The 14,541-nt window shown below is 32.1% G+C and overlaps 1 protein-coding gene and 1 long non-coding RNA gene across 6 annotated transcripts in view; one reads left to right on the forward strand and one right to left on the reverse strand.

The window, feature by feature from the left end:
* Positions 1-27: 27 nt before the first annotated feature.
* Znt63c (solute carrier family 30 member 1) overlaps positions 28-14,541 on the forward strand; it is a 56,927-nt gene continuing 42,413 nt past the window's right edge. Inside the window, exons 1-2 of one of the 5 annotated variants that reach the window (XM_076305152.1) lie at positions 37-435; positions 10,559-10,689. The gene's annotated coding sequence lies outside the window, so the exon portion shown is untranslated. Of the gene's footprint in view, positions 436-10,558; positions 10,690-14,541 lie in introns of all 5 variants that reach the window. The other 4 variants (XR_012991203.1, XM_076305151.1, XM_076305150.1 and 1 more) reach the window with 4 other exon arrangements.
* Positions 3,022-3,832, reverse strand: LOC143143553 (uncharacterized). Its single transcript, XR_012991181.1, has 2 exons — positions 3,659-3,832; positions 3,022-3,588 (listed from the first exon to the last, which is right to left on the reverse strand). It is a non-coding gene; the product is annotated as an uncharacterized LOC143143553 (long non-coding RNA).

A 14,541-nucleotide genomic window follows, 5' to 3' on the forward strand; every position in this document is an offset into this window, starting at 1 on the left:
ACCTTTCTATGTACAGTCTGTAAACTTAGGTTAGAGACAGAAAAACTCATTTCGTCTTTGCTAGTCAATTTCGGAACATAATGTATCATTAGATCACTGTTGGTAGTTTAAAAAAATATGATGGGGTTTGATCATCTACCTTTGTCATTACTTTGTCAATGGTATTTGTAACGTAATGTCGTGTGAGATTTCTATCAAGTTGTGTGAATTAAGTGTGTGACTTAGTGCATTTTATTTTCCCACGCGGTTTTTCAGCAATGAATTAAAATTTATGTTTCGAAGTGTTCAGAAAGAATCTAATGTCATCTTTCATTACTGTTTCTACTTGTGAATACACATTAGCACTGTGTAACATGTCCATAAATAGTTTGTATTGGAGCCACTTCATACAATTTTGATATATTGTACGAAGAATTATAATAATTTATTGTAAACGTAAGTACATATGATTTTGTTTGTAGTGCTTTAGGAAACATGATAGAAAAAGAAGTATAAATAACCTAGATATTGTAAATCAATTTTATACTTTTCCTTTGTTTAATTTGGTAAACGTCATTTTTTAAATTTTAGTTCTTGAATTTGAATAAACTTATTTTTTATAAATAACATCTACGTGTAAATATACAACTGAAGTACTGAATTTGAAAAATTTCTATGTATAATGTATGTATTACGAAAATTGATTAAATTAGTAATATAGTTATTGTTATTAAAGTAAATTAATGAGAGATTTAAATGTTACAAAGAAGAGTATTTGTTAATATAATACCATCTTGTCCCTTATTTTATTTTTTATAATATATATGTTTCATCATACAAAATACAAAGTACAAAGTATATTAATTGGCAAGTGCAAATTAACTGAATATAATATTTGTTATTAATATTTAAGTAGTGACTAAATCAAATATATTGTGTTTCTTATTTCATTCATTTGTCCTTAATAAATATTTATAAAAATTATGTTCATTATTACCAAACAAAGGGATCAACCAAAAAATTAATTTATTTAGAATATTGGTATGATAATAATTGTTATAGTAAAATTCTTAGGAGATGATTTTTACTATATTTTCATGACAAAAACATTGTAGAAAATATTGAAAAGAACTTTAAGAAGTTTATATTCTTTTGAAAATATAAATTATACAAGAATATGTTAATGTTACAATTATTTAGCATATGTCTCATAAACTAAATTATGTCATATGCAAGTGTTAGCAAATCAGTATAAACATTATGTTGCACAAGTCTATGAACAAAGTGTAAGATTAAGACGTTTCATTATTTATGAGATACATTATGCATGTGCATGTAAAAGGAAATTTAACACTTTTAAATGGATAGGTCTAGTTGTTATTTATTTAATTGAGTGGTTGTTAAGATAAATTTAGTAATATGTAATAAAAAAAATTAAGTATTACACAGAAACAGAGTACTTTAATTTTATTAAACAGCATGTTTATAACTTTTTTCATTTTAGAATTTAATAATATATACGAGTACCTCATATTCTGTTATCAAAAAGTAATAAAAATGTAATGTAAACAGCTAAAAAATTTATTATTTTTATAATTTACTACATAAAGCAGGAATTGTATTAAATGTAATATATAGTCTCATAATTACAAGTAGTATTAAATATAGGATTATAAAATTTTTAAATTATATTATTTATTTTTATTGCACGTGTGTTTTAATGCTATTATGTTACATATTTTTTGTATTACCACGACAGTTGCTTTCATATGATCTGAAAAATTGATACATTTTTCATAGTAAACCTGAAGTTACTATCATATTTTAAAATGTTTTTACAATTTTAAAATTGTTTCAAACTATTGTATTTTCTACAGAAATTAGTAAAATTTATTCTATGCTTATGTTTCTTATATATCTATTATTTTCAAAAGAAATATTAACTAATAGTAATATAATCTGTGTACTACATATTTGTAGTATTAAAAGCAAGTTTATTAAGTACATCTGCTATGTACAGATGTAATATAATTATATAAAAGACTTTACTAATAAAAATACTAAACATTTAGTTGATATAATGCATAAAGCATTATCATATAACTTGATGGATAGTTTTTTCAATAGTATTAAAAGTAATGACATTTTTTCTTTTATAATGTAAAGTTTAATTTCATTCAGTAATACTCAGAAATGTTTTCTGAATTAATTCAACTTTGCTTATTATTTATTTGGAATTGGAAAAAAATCATGTTTTAGGAACAGACACTAACAAATTTACGTGATTTTGTTTAGTTGCATTTACCAGATATGGAAACAACAGTATTTTTTCAGTTTGTTAAGTATAGTAATTAACTTTTATGTTCAGACACTATAATAGTTTAAAATTTTTTTCTTTATATCATAAATAATTATAAGCAAAATAAATTGCTTCTTTCTTACAATATCAGTATGACATAACTGTAAAGTTTGAATATTTAGTTTGTATATGTTTGTATAATATATATATATAAAATTGCTCTGTTCATATTATAAACGTATTCGATCACTTTGTAAACTAAAATATATTGCACACTTTGTTTTAATGACCATTACTTTCAATATTTTATTGCATATTTCATCTGTTTAATATTTATTTATTTTTATACAGAATATCTTCATTAACAATTACTTTAGCAATACCAGTAATTAAGATACAATTCCACATTATAATACTTTCTCTATTGTTTGTAAGATTTAATCAAATAATCAATATTATTTGGTTTTTGTTATGAACACTCTACATATGTATCAAAACAACATAAATTGTAACTTCTAACAGGAAAAATTAAATTGCACTACATTCTTACTACTTTGTAAATATGATGGGTACATTACCACTTTATAGATATTATTAGAATATAGTGTACTTAAAACTCACTAAAATGAAGAGTTCTATGGTCTATTTAGTTTATGAGAGTATACTAATAACTGGACAAAAATAAGATTAGAAATTATAATGATGTGAAAGTGGTGTACATTATAAATATGTGAGATGTATTTATTTTATTTTATCTTTCAATTATTAATTGTAGTTTTTTATTTTATGGAATCGCCAGCTTAGGGTCATTGAACTAGGTCGTTATTCTGCTGAATTATCATTTGATACTTACGTCGAAATATCGAGGACTAAATGCAATCCGAGCAATTCTGTTAAATGGCTATTACAATGATATGTTTTTCTTCATCCTTAATATTAACCTGAACCTAATCTAAACAAAAACGGTATCTATTAACATTTTATGCCCTGCGAACGTTTTTGATATCATTGTATACTAATTACACAGGAATTATCATCAATTGTTAATTTTGTTTCAAACTCGTTTAGCACAATATTTTCATCCAATCCTCTTCTTCAAAGTTTAATCTCCTTGAGGTGCAATGGAGGGGTGCATTTCATTTATTATTATATCTTTCTTATGTTGTTGTCCCTGTATCTGTAAGATTATGCAGCTATTTATCAGCGAATATTCCAATATTACATATTCTTTATACACTTTGTTGCAATTAGACTCCATTCGTTGTACTTCAGACACTGACTTCGTCTACTTTTGCAGAACTTCTCTGTTTCTGAAATGAATTTGACAATCCATAATAATTAAAATAAAATTGTGCATTGTCACGGGAATATGTTGTTTACCACTTCTCTCAAATTGCTGTCGCTGGAAGGTTTTGTGGCTGTTGTTTGTGTTACTTGATATTCTGGTCAAACATCTATCCATCAATGTCATGACATCCAAACGTGATACTCTTATTTTAACCTTATTTCTGCAAATTTAGTTTCTTAAGTACGTGTCTGGTATTGCCTGCACAATATTTAAATAAATTTTTCCCTTTGAAATGGAAGTATAAATAGTTTTTTTTCTGTTTTCCATAGAAATCTAAGTAATGATACATGCTTAAGATTCTCCAATAGTATGTTCAAAGGCATTTCAATATATATATACATAGACTTCGAGTGCAACCATTCTTAAGCTTTATCCTTAAACTTCGTTCCGATTAACAATTTCACCTTCTAATCCTCAAATCTGGAGGTACTCATCTTTTAACTGCCCTTCCTAGGTTTCATAATTTCTTAACTCTTCTCAAAAGTTGTTTAACAAATTAGGCATAGTTATGATGTTTGTTCCATTTTGGTAAACATCCTGCCTAATTTGGCACAAATTACAAAGACTTGACTCTCTAATTTCTGCTCTTTATTGCTTTCAACTGCTGCTTTCGATTTTTTGATCTCTACCTCTGTACGGCCGACACGTCACCGCTACCAAATTTCCTCACATCTCGGAATTGGGCTAATCAAGCTACTGATTGGCTGCGGATTGTATGAAGTCGGCTAACGGACCCGCAATCGTCGCGAGGTATGAATCATACCATGTGTTGTGTCGATTTGATTGTTTCTGGAACAGCTGTTCGATGGCTCCAGGTACTTGACTAACGGACTAGGATCACTGAAATCATTGCTCACATGTAAACGAGAACAGAAGAGATTCTCCTCTGGGAAGTCGTTAGATTTGGGTTAGGTCTGGGTGACTAGGATCACCGAAACCATTGCTCATATGTAAATCGGGGCAGAAAAAACCCTCCTCTGGGAAGTCGTCGTTAGAAGAAGCAGCCTCGAGCCACACGAACGTTCCGGAACGTACTGCCCGCCTTGCAACATTGTTTCAAAATTGACGGGGATATCGGACACAGTGCAACAGCAGTCAGGGTACAATGTTTTGAGAAAGTGTTAAGACGCAGAGTGTTAACTAAGAGGCAAAGGTACAATGCTTTGAGAAAGTATTAAATAAGACACTCGGGAAGCTCGGCGAGACCGTGTCGGATGCAAACCGGTGCTCGGATGCACTGGCGGGTTTCTTGGAGTGCTCGTACGGAGTTAGACGGATGCAGGCCGTTACTAGCATCGGCAGATGCACAGAGTGCTCGCACTGCACTCGCAGATTGCAATGGGGGTGTCAACCATCACCACGCAAACTAGCACGTCGATTCTCGGTTGGACGTGTACAATTCGTCCTAATTCCTATTTACAGAGGGAGAGGAGAAGTTTGGAGTTGCGCAATAAAATCAGCTGGTCGATTCTGATCGACGATTACTAGATAGGCTACTTATTTCGTTGTTGCAAGGTGTCTAGGTAATCAGTTTGCTAAATTTTCCAAAAGCTTTCGATCATTTGGCAAATTGGTTACCAGCGAATTAGCCGGTTTTCCTAGACGTTGACCAGAGTCGGTCCGGGAGCTGTGGTAACGAGGAGCCAATGAGCAGGTGTCTCAACGTCAGTGGTTTGTACTTGTCCAAAGCGTCGGATAGCGGCACGATCGGACGAGACTCGAGGCATGCTTTCATCCGACAAAGTATGATCGAGGGTTACTCATAAGAAAGACGATGGTTTTTCATTACACGCCGCGGTGTGAGACACTTGACTCCGGCCTCTCGTAGTTCGCTGAAATGGGGGGGTTGTGGACGAATAAATTTCTACAAGATGCCGTCGGAAGCCGTCTTGTTTTAGAAATTTGGATCGTGAATAGTGTTGTGATATGCGCGGGTAGTTCCTGATCCGTTCCCATAAACGTGGACTTGTTATCAGAGTAAACGATGCAGGGTAAACCGCGTCGCGAGCAGAATTGCGTGAAGATATCTAGAAACATGAAGGATGAGTATTTTGACAATGGCTTGTGAGGTCAAACACATGAACAGTGTCACGTACATCTTGCGAGAGGTGACCTCCAGTTTCGGCTACGACGAGAAGCGTGTGAGCAGGGAGAACGCAGTTTCCGTGTGCATGTGGAAGGCAGTGACCTTAGCCTCTGGGACGTCTCCGTCGGGGAGGCATTGCAGGGAAGCTGACTATTGGGCAGTTGGTTGGTCTAACTAGCTCAATCCGTGCCACCAAATATGGTGACGAGTTAGCTTGCGACCGGACCATGCAGCTTGACGGAGAGCGCAGGTCACCTCGATCCAGCGAGATATGCACACGCCATCGAGCGAAGACACGACGTTGTGTATGAACTCCCATCGCGAAAGTGTCTCCGGGGGGATAGTGTCGTTCCAGCCAAGATCTGAACGCCTTGGATCCTGCATATAGGTCTAGATGACCATCGGACTATTCTGACCCATCCCATTGAGTCGTAAATCCGCGCGATTGTCGAACCTTGAAAGATTCAATAGCCCGGTGAAATGGTCAGCAATTAACCGGCGTGGATCGTCGTATCTGGATTTGAAGATGCTTCAAGCGGTTGCAAAATTCCCGGCCGTTACCGAAAGATCCGCGCTTGCATCTGACGCGTCTCCACGTAACAATGACGCGAGATAGTGCGAGTAAAATCCACTGGAATGATTTCCAATCGGCTTCTTTGCCGTTGAACGGACTCATCTGGATTGGTAGAAGTTGAGGTAGAGCGACTACGGTCGCGGAGGACCGCTAAGTGTTTTGGATAGGGCTCACCACGGACTCTAGCTGCTCCAATACTGCGGTCAGGTTGTATACGACACACGGTGTCCTCGGTCTCGTCGAGGATGGCTTCGGTGAAGTAAGGGAGGTTGGCTTTGGTGGCCTTCGGGGTGCTCTTCTCCAGGACGAGATGGTTAAAAGTTGAAGTTTCGCCACAGCTCCTTGAACGTGTTGATACGAACGCATGAGCCACACAGTGTGTTGTGTCGATTTGATTGTTTCTGGAATGTTTGATGAACGCTCAAGGTGCTCGACTAACGAATCAGGATTGCCAAAACTATTGCCGACATGTAAACGGGACAGAAAAAAACTTTCCTCTGGGAGGTCGTCGTTAGAAGAAGCAGTCTTGAGTCACTGAACGTTTTGGAAGTAGGAGTAAAAAGAAGAAACTGGCCATGGTTCGTCGGAATTTGATCGGTTTAATTGAATTGAAAGGTAGGTCGATTTATTTGAGAATACTCAGGTGCAATCCTGAATAAATTTTCTTTCGGAAAGGGCCAATGGTTATGTCAGTGAGTGCGTGTCAAGTCATGTTCCTTTATAGTTAATAATTGAAGGTAGTAATAACAGCCTTTGCTCATACAGCTACTACCCTAATAAGTCTTTATTAGAATACAAAAATCTTTTAAAGATCTACTTTAAATCAATTGGATAATGACGAAAGTAACAAACTTCTTAATACTTGACCATTTTAAATGTTCTTTTTTATATCTTGTTTTTCTTTTTTATATCTTATATTTTGCTGCATATGAATATTTGCATATGTATATGTATATACAGTATATCAAAACAATTTATTAAAATTATACGTTTTTAGAACAGATCTAAAATAAAAACTAGAAATATATTTTTAAAATCACCATGGCTCAGGGGATATAATTTTTTGTTTGAGATTGCGAGTCGTTAGTAGCTTTCCAAGTATTGATTTAAATAGACATTTGGAAACGTTTATTTAATTCAAGAGAGACTTTTTTGTTGTATAAAATTACGTACATTAAAAAATATTTTACTTTATTATCTTCCTTTAAAGAACACATAAACTTTTCGCAGTACCTAGTTTAATGTTAATACAAATTGTGAAGGCAAACAAATTTTAAAAATGTTTAAAGGATATATGGATTTTACCCTATTTAAAAATATTGTGAAAGTACTCACCTGTGATGTAACTTTTGCAGTGTTCCATTTAAAAAATTTTTTGGTATTGTACTAATCAAACATTCTAAACTTGGGGTTATATTAATACTTTTAGTATTTTAATCGAAGTTTTTGACAGCTGTTGAAGAGACGGACAAGAAATAAGAAATAATGAACTGTCGTTGAAGAACGGGATAACGTGTGAGGAAGAGTAAAAGTGAATGAGGAAGAAAGAAGAGAGATTATGAAAAGTGTTATTACATATTCAACATCAAATCTACTCCATATATAATATTTCAATTTCGCTGAAATCTCTGACATCGAATGTGAAGACTAATCGATTTAACGTAAAATGATTTTTTGTAAATAAGAACTAGAAAATAAAAGTTATTAGTCTTAGAATAACTAAAAATAATATATATCATATCGTATTTATCATTTTTTATTAAAAATATTTTCATAAGAATAAAATCAAATACATGAAAATTTTATTTTTCATTAAGTCTTCATTTGATCTTCAAATGCTAGTAATCTGCTTTTGATAAAGAGGTCATTAACTGGTGTATTTTATTATTATTTATAAATATTACGTTTTATAAATATTTAGTCGATACATAGTAGAATTGTTTGTTTTGATAATAAACTGCTGAGTGGAATTTATTACGCTAGCTTAGTTTGTAACGAAAATGATTGAAATACGAAATGTCAAACTCGAAAATAATGTCAAATAGAATAAATATTTATATGAACATTTTTCATTATTTGTCTACGCCTATTCATTCTTGAAATTATACCTACATGTTTTCCATGTTTAAGAAATCGTATAATGACTTATGTTGTACATAATAATTTCCAAGAAAATAGTTCATAATATTTTATGCGATGCATCGTGTAACAAAAACATTATTTTGTACTATTTTTTACTATATTTTGTACAACTATATATTTTGTTTTCTTTAATTTATTAATTATATTATTTTGTATGAACAGTCAAAACATAATATTGTGTAGTATTTTATATCACAAAATTAAGTTTTATATATATGAAACTACTAAAAAACAAATACAGTGTTTGCAATTAGTATTTCAATATAATCTGTCAACATACACTCATAAGGGAAGGACTGCTCAGCTTTGATTTTAATGACTATTTGCAAGATGGGAGCATACAGGTGCTTAATGATACGTATGAAATATTAGGCATAGTTGCTCGATAATTTTAAAGATATAAACAATCAAAGTACAAATTACGTACCTCTTGATATATTATATATATATTATAAGTATTATAAGTATACGTTACGGTAGATGTGGTGGCAAAATGAGAAAATTATGTGGTTTGTAATCGCAAGTCCTAAAATCGATTCTCGTCATACAAAGTTCTTTTTTTTATAATTTTATTGTGCAACATCGTGCAAGATTCAGGACGATAATTACCGTACATACAAAAAAAGTACAAATAATAAATAATAATATTGAAATTTTATTTCAATTACTAACAATTTCGATACAGTATTTCTTTATAGTATTTTCTATTCGTTAAAGATACGGTGTGTAACAGGTACCGTCGAAACGGAGAAATATTTCTCAACGTAGACCAAATTGCTTTTCTTGATAAAATAAAAATTCAAAAATCTTCTTGCAACAAATATGGTTTTATTATCTGTACACGATACCGGACTATTTTGCGTTTGTCTTGTGTTCACGATAATTAATATTCTACAATTTAAATAATAAAATTGCAAAATACTATCTTCAACAAGAATGAGTCCTAGGACTTGCGTTTTACAACCTAAATCGTCATCTCGCTTCATCATCGCAACATTCGTAACGTCTATTTATACTTATATTACATCAAGAGGTACGTAACTTTAATTGTTTATGTTTTCTAAATTATCAAATAACTACACCTGATATTTCATACATACCATTAGGATTCTATATGTTAACGTTTGAAAAATTTCATTAAAATCAAAATCGGAGATTGGGGTTTGTCTCTTATCAGTAATACTGATTTAATAGGTTGTTCAATAAGTTTTATCGTTCGATAAAACTTATTGAACAACCTAGTATACTGCGTGAAGAGCCAATGATCTCCAAGGAGATCGCTAAGGTGTGAAAGTCGCATTCAAAACCGTAGTAAGTGTAAGTTGTAGGTTACAATTATTGTTATAAAACCATACTAGGGTTTTTTTTAGAGTGAATCTTCGTTTTGGAGATACTCAAGGTTTAAAATTTGTGTGCTTCTAATACTGTGCTTCTAACTGCATATGCGATTTTCATAACCTGCTCGTAGGAATGGTTGAATCCCTTCTCGGTGGAAATGAGTAAGTTCTCATAGTGATTTCTGTGTAGGTCATTTTATCTTGATTTGTCATGAAGGTAATATCAGAAAAAATATGTCGACGTACGAAAATGGATAGTGATTTCCTGAGTGCAAGTTGTTCAAGCGATGTGGAAATCATCGATAACAAAGAATTCAAAATAGATATGTGAAGTGCATGGAATCGTCATCTAGGAACATTTCGTCGACGATCACCAAAATTGCAAATGAAATGTACAGTCGTATTATCATTATACTCGATGAAGTGGAATTAATAGAAGATGACATATTTTCGTTTCCGAATGATGATACAAATATCGATTTTGATATACAAATGTGTGATTTAGAAAAAAAATAAATACTAGTAATAATAAGAAAAAAATATAAAAAAATTCATGTAATATTTAGGATTCGAACCCATACTCTACTGTTGCGGTTACAGAATCTGGTTTTGAACACCGTTTGTGTAGTCTTAGTATGAGGAGCACACACATTTTACACCTTGAATATCTTCAAAACAAAGGCTCATCTTTAAGAACCTTATTATAGTTTTATGATACTAGTTGTATATTACAACTTAGACCCGCTGTGATTTCAAAACCGGTTTGAACACTTTGGCGTTCTGTTGCTTTCAGGGTATATTTTTGGTTGTCATGTGATCGAAATGATAGATAGTATTACTACAACGGTGTAATATGCGTGCGCAGAATTATTATGTCATCGATCGCATGATAGAGTGCTGAAATCTTTCAATGACACGACCAATGTAAGTGTGACGAATCACATGAATCATTATGAAATAATTATGTTCGGTCAACAGCTTCGCGACATTTAAAGTTTATCAGTCCAATAAACAAATTATTATGTACTAAATACGTACTATTACATTATGAGAATCCGTATACACAAAGTAGTGTAGTAGAATCAATTTTCAGAACATAATGATACGTATTTAATAAATAATATGTTCATTGTTTTTATATTCTTTTATAAACTATGAATGTCACTAAACTATTGATAGGATTTGTATCTCGTAAATAAGTTAATGCGACTTATTACACATAAGACAGTTGCGTCAAACTTAGATATTTTGGAAAGTTCTGTGACATAATGAGTACCCTGTGCACTATTGTGGTAATGTCATCTGGTGATTTAGCGCGCAATACCTAAAAGCGTACAATGAAGGGGACAGAGTAGCACGAACTGAATCATTGATCCTTCACACGGCACGCATAGCTGTCATCGAGTGTAGACAAGGATATATTATTTCTGCCGTTTGAGGGGAATACAACACGCTAAACACATCTTCTTTTCTTTCTCAACAAGCTTTTAACTTTTGCGTGGGTGTAACGCTAGATAATATTAGTTAATCCGTACAATATATTATCAATTCAATGGACAGATTATTGTTTATTAAATAGGTATTTTTCTATTTTGATACATTTGTGTATATATTGTTTAGATAAAATATGGAAGATATTGGTTACATGTATCAAAGTTCATTTATGTAACGTTGTGATATGGTACTTTAATCATATAATAACTTCTTATACGATTAAAATATTGTGCAGTTGCTGACAGCTTTTGTGTTGTATCAATTGTTGTAACAATTATAAACTTTACATGTCGCGAAGCAATTGTCAAAGTAATATCCCAGAACGAAATAATACGTATTTAATAAACAGTATTTTAATACAATGTACTTAGATCGATGATCTATTTTAAACTTTAAATATCGCAAAGCAGCTTATTAGAGTATTGTCATTTCATAGTGATTTGTTCGACTTGTATCCAAGTTAGATATCTCAGACTTCACTCTCAGATTACAATTATACATACATTACGTAAACACTTAATTAGTGTTTCACAAACAAGAGTTTAATTTTGTGGATAGATCATCTGTTACAAACTTTAAATAATATTGCACTATTGATAGAGAATTGTTCTCATTTCAATGAAACTTCTGCCGATGTTACATGTATTGGAATTCATTCTCAAAATACAATACAATATTTATTCGTTATGAGCTCGGTCTGATCTACACGTTTGTAAATCGAGGCTCTCTTCATTTCTGATTCACTTTTGATCTACGGATACGAGAGGGAGACAGATAGACCAAAAACGAGCAAGAAATGGTACAAGACAAACCAAGTATTTTATTTGTCTTGCTCCATTTTTCGGATTGCAAATACTTTGTCCGTCACGTGCAATGTTGCACACAATATTCGTTTATATCGTTTCTCGTTTGTTTTTAATTTCTTTTACTCGATCTTGTTCCATTTCGCTCCTACTTTCGGCAAGAAAAAACAAATGAGAATCAACCTTTCGATAATTGTGTCTTCTTTACGTTAAACACTTTCCATCGATCCTGAGCCACGAACTGCTAACGAAATAAATATCGTACGCGCCAATTAATGTTTCAACTGTACGACAACTGGATGCTTGCTAAGATAGAGAAGGGGATACACTTGAATAGACGTATTTCTTTTGAATACCAAATATTAATTGATCCGTACGTGTGCATTGGACAGCACTAATTTATTCCGTTCGAGAGATATATGATTTCGTTTGCGCTACTCTTACTTTATTGTATGCTTCTAGTTGTCACACTACTAACAAGTTAGATAGAATTACTACAATTGTATGATGTTACGAGAGGAATCGATCTGCCGCCTATTGCACGATAAGGTGTATTAAATCAGACGAATCGCTATAAAATAATACTCTTCCAATGGCTCCGCGAAATTACAAATTTACAATAAGTTATCGATTTAACGTACACGTCATTTTTGGCCAGGTATACATCACTGCGTTTTGAGAACGAAGTCCGTTACATTTTTTTAAATAAGAAAAATACTCTGTTAATAGCAGCGCGATATTCTAACTTTATAATAGATAGCACTAGAAAAATTGTTTCCTATTATATTAGGTTGTCTCATAAATTCGTGCCGTTTATTCTTCTATTACATAAAGCAATATTTTAATCTTACAGCATTATTTTATAAATCATTATCTATGACGTTCACATTGTCAAATTTCTTGCCACCTAAATAATGTTGTAACAATCGAAACAGATAGAAGTCCGATGGTGCGATGTCCGGTGAATGAAATCAAATTTTCCAATTAAATTCGTATAATTTTTTTTTGCACGTTTTGAATAAAAAAAATGCGCGTAATGGAAAATCATATTAGCATGATTTATACATTTTTTACGTTTTTCTGCAATTTTTTCTCTTAATTTTTCAAGCTCAACCCACATTAATGCAAGTCGACATTAATTTTCTAATTTCGTGGAAATAGCTCGGAGAACAAAATTCATTGGTAGTTCGACCATACAGAGAAAAGAACATTGTGGGAGTGTAAACCAGGTTTTCTCTTTCGGTCCAAGTTTATTTCCTATGGGGACTTTCGTACACGATTCATTTTTCATTTCCAATTACTATGTAATTCAGAAAGGCTTAGGTTTCGTTACGTGCATACAACGATACGCAAGTGACGATTGCTCTCCGTGAGCTGATGCGGTAACTATACGTTCAGTTTTGTTGTTATTTTCATTTTCTTCAAATGTCTATGTACATATGATTTTGACACGGTTAAATTTGCGACATTTATCGCATAGACAAATTCCTCGTTTCATTCACCAGATTACGAATTCTGTCTTCGTCCGTCAGCAATTGAACGTTCAGCTCGTGGTTTATCTTCTAAATTAAAATTTCCCTTCCGGAATTGATCAAACCTCAAAATTTTCTACACGTACGAGCCGATGAAACACCTTCCCCATGAATGACACAAATGTTATTTGCTGCACTTGTTGTCGTATTCTCTTTTCGGGACTCGTACAATTTGAGATATTGAAAATGGATCCGCATTACAGTTATTTTTTTTTTATCGGTTGTTAAATATAAAATTTAACAGCTCTCGTATGCCTTCTACAGACTAAACTGAAGCATAAACGTTTAGTCACTCAAATCCTTCTATCTCTGGGTATTTATAAAACATAACAAGAGAAGTATGAACACACTGCGACACAAATTTATGGGACGACTTAATAATAAATAGAGAATGACTAAATGTTTCGTCAATTTCAGTTTAACGCAAACGTTAAAACCTATAAGTAGAAATTAACCCTATAATATATACAAAAAGGAAATAAATAAAAATGAAAACACAACAAATATAGGAGAATGGGCAAAAAGTATATAATAATAAAAATGAAAACGTGAATGGAAAAACAATAGTAAAATTAATATAAGTGAAAGCGTAGGATGTTAATTAATAACTAAATATCCCAAAATATTAATTTATTCTTTCATTTATTCACGTTTATTATTATATATTTTTACTAATTTTTCTATGTATTTGTTGTTTTTTGCTTTTATTTTTTTTCTTTTTGTACGATTATTATATAATTAATTGTTACTTATAGAGATGTAATGTTTGTATCAAATTGAAATGGATTCGAAAATTTGCGAGCGAAACGTCTAATAAATGTTTGCTTGTTCAAGACCAACATTTAATCTTTTTATATTTATAGTGGATTATCAATTCAATGAATTTATTATTTTTTATCACGCATGTATTATTGTATATTGAGATTCAAATTTGGTACGTATAACCA

Source organism: Ptiloglossa arizonensis, chromosome 2 (genome assembly GCF_051014685.1).
Source record: "Ptiloglossa arizonensis isolate GNS036 chromosome 2, iyPtiAriz1_principal, whole genome shotgun sequence".
Lineage (NCBI taxonomy): Eukaryota > Metazoa > Arthropoda > Insecta > Hymenoptera > Colletidae > Ptiloglossa > Ptiloglossa arizonensis.